The sequence below is a fragment of the Drosophila serrata genome, unplaced genomic scaffold (genome assembly GCF_035046125.1).
Source record: "Drosophila serrata isolate PLE 108 unplaced genomic scaffold, ASM3504612v1 contig_184, whole genome shotgun sequence".
NCBI lineage: Eukaryota > Metazoa > Arthropoda > Insecta > Diptera > Drosophilidae > Drosophila > Drosophila serrata.
The window spans coordinates 5,402,004-5,404,573 of NW_028257082.1; the positions used below are offsets into that span (position 1 = coordinate 5,402,004).

Genomic DNA, 2,570 nt, shown 5'->3' on the forward strand with positions numbered 1-2,570 from the left:
CTTGCCATAGTTCGGCGAATGTTTCGAAAACTTTTACGCAAAATCCGTACCCCAAAAACGAGATCCAGAAAACCGAGACCAAAAACCGCAGAACGCAGAACGCAAAACGCACAATGATGCTGATGCCGATGCTGCGATGTTGATGCCACGCCCCGGGCTCTGGAGTTATCCAGTTATCCGGGCAACGACTATCTGGCAGCTGGCTCAGCGGAGCTGCAGCTTGTTTGTGGTTGCAAGTATCTATCGGATGCAGGCCCCGATTTTGAGCCCAAGACACTGCACTGAGGGGAAACTGGAGGGTATTATTAAATGGGATTTTGCTAGAACATTGAACTATTTATAAGAGATGTTAAAGCTTTTTTATATACTAGTTTTGAAAGGTAATTAAATACTTCATTTAATTGCATTCCTTCTTCCCCAGAAATCCTATTTTCTTTCTCTGTAAGAGTAGCTAGCTGCACTATAACTTTGCTGCAATTTTTCGGTGGTAAATAGTTGAGAGTTGAGCATGTTGCAAGGCCTGTCGCTGCGGCCAGGCTCACACAGATATGAGGCGCATACAGTTGCAACTTCCACCAACAGCACTCGACAAATCATTGGGCTTTATGACACCGGCAACATATGTTGCCGCTCAAAATATTTAACCGCAGCAAAGCTCTTCGAAAATCAGCAGCCAGCGTTTGATTAATGGCAGCATTCAGTGGCGTACAACTGCAAGAGAGTATCCATCAGATACGTAGTTTGTCAACGACGCTCTCCACCGACATAATCATCAATTAATGCTCTATTAATAGAGGCTTTTCCCCCCCTGCATTTCCACCGGCCAGCTGGTGTGGAGCAGGGGGCCTAACACTTAGCGACCGACATGTGTTGGTGTCAACTTGATTGAGCTGGGGAGGCCCACAGAAATTTAACAACAAAAAATGTGAAGTGGAGGAGTGGTCAATTATGTAGGGATCAAAAAGCAGACACAGGAATGCCCTTTCAGTGACTAAATACTCCGAATATAATTGGAAGAAATTAATAACTCTCCCTTTCTTGTAATACTTATTCTAATAAATACAACTTCCTTCTCTTTTATATAACTAAAGGAACCCCTTAAAATGCCTACCTAGATGTCGTTAACCATAGCCCTTTGTCCATTTAATTGCTGCCAAATTATGGAGCCATTAAAAATTCAATTCATGCCCCAGTTCGATTTGAATTAATCAATCAAAAACCGACAGACACACTGTGACTTATTATCGACAAAAAAAAAACCCCCCAAGTTCCAACTCTTTGATTCCGAAGGTTGTGGCAGCTAATTTACTGGCCATAATTAGCATTGGGCCATCGAAATGTTTGGGAACATTTTCGGTATTCCAAGCTGCAAAGCATTTAGTAATGCGATGGGCTGGGCCTCAATTCCAAGTCATAGATAATTTTTCGATGGCCAGGCGAGAGCGAGTGTGTGGCATATGCATTAGCCCTTTTTTATTTTTCTGGATTTCCAGCTCTTAACTGACACGCAATGGCCTTGTTTCAATGGTCAGGGCTCTCTTACATCACTTGGGAAAATGCTAAGGAACTTGTGTTAACTTATAAGAAAATTGTTAGAGAAAATGATCAATAACTTTATGATTTTGTATATCTTTGATTTTATTTGGGCATTTCTTCAAGTGCTTAAAATTACCTAAGGCCATTGGTAAGAGTTATTTTTCTGTGCGGTTGCAGTTTGCTGGTAAACCTACCCAAAATATTCTTTATAATTAACTGAAATGAATTCAAGATACTTGCTGCTAGGTAGAATGTGTGCTGTGATCAGCATTTGGACCTTCCCCTGATTTCGTATGCAGCACCAAGAACAGCTGGGATGCCATGAACTTTGTACAAACAACGCACGCTCATCCCGAGGAAGATGCAAAAACTTTTACATTTAACCGCATTTATGGGGCCGCTGGGAGCTGCTGCTTCTCGGAACCCGGATTCAAGATTCCCCTCTTTTGATTTCTGGAATCTGAAATCTGGTTTGGGGGAAAACCTTCAGAAGCTTTTGAAAAGATTTTCACCTTTTATATATTAGATGCCGGGCGAAAGTTTATTGTTTTCCTCAAGTTCACGCTAGGCACTTCCATTTCGAAAAAGGATAAGCCTCGAAATGGGCCAAGAGGATGCTACATATATGTGCGATGCGAATGTGTGAGGGGCGATATGTAAAATTGATTTGCCAGCCCGCCCGGTGAGTGCCTGCCGTTTGTTTTGCTTTTGTTTAAGGATAATCCTATACATTAGACCTGTGTTAGGAGCACCAAGGATGTTTTCCAGTCCTCCCTTCTTTTTTTTCCGCTGTTATTTTACTCACATTTGTGTGTATTTTTTGGCTAAAACTGATTCTCAAGGTATTTGTGCATTCCGAGAAAATTTTATAGCCATAAATGCGCCAGATTTGCCTTTACTCGTGAGGATTACGGCCCCCTCCGTTTCCCTCCCGATTTCCCCCTGAAAGCTGAAACTTTCCGAATTCACATAAAATTAGCAAATATTACATTTGCGCCCGGGAAGAGCTCCCAAAAGGTTGCACATCCTTCGCA

At 42.2% G+C, this 2,570-nt stretch overlaps 1 long non-coding RNA gene across 1 annotated transcript; it reads left to right on the forward strand.

Moving 5' to 3' along the window:
* The first annotated feature begins 1,661 nt into the window (after positions 1-1,661).
* On the forward strand, positions 1,662-2,150 carry LOC147644382 (uncharacterized). The gene is made up of 3 exons (XR_015270665.1): positions 1,662-1,720; positions 1,783-2,006; positions 2,063-2,150. It is a non-coding gene; the product is annotated as an uncharacterized LOC147644382 (long non-coding RNA).
* Positions 2,151-2,570: the final 420 nt, after the last annotated feature.